A 208-nucleotide genomic window follows, 5' to 3' on the forward strand; every position below is an offset into this window, starting at 1 on the left:
TGAGTGAATAGCTGCATTATTCCTAGGTAGCATTATTTAATTTATCTTCATAGTATCTTCACCCATTTTCTTCCTTGAACCAAGCTACCAAGATGGTTTATCATTTACCCTTGAGATTGTTTACTCCTTTTTTTTTATTTGCTCATTGTGTAATTAGTCCGGTTGGTTTTCCATTAAAGGAAGAGTTTGACATTCTGGTAAACTTTTA

General features: G+C 32.7%; 1 protein-coding gene across 1 annotated transcript in view; it reads right to left on the reverse strand.

Moving 5' to 3' along the window:
* rap1gap2a (RAP1 GTPase activating protein 2a) overlaps positions 1–208 on the reverse strand; it is a 72,628-nt gene that overhangs the window by 41,229 nt on the left and 31,191 nt on the right. The window lies entirely within an intron of this gene.

Source organism: Morone saxatilis, unplaced genomic scaffold (assembly GCF_004916995.1).
Source record: "Morone saxatilis isolate NCDOM2014 unplaced genomic scaffold, NCSU_SB_2.0 Contig8, whole genome shotgun sequence".
Taxonomy (NCBI): Eukaryota; Metazoa; Chordata; class Actinopteri; family Moronidae; genus Morone; species Morone saxatilis.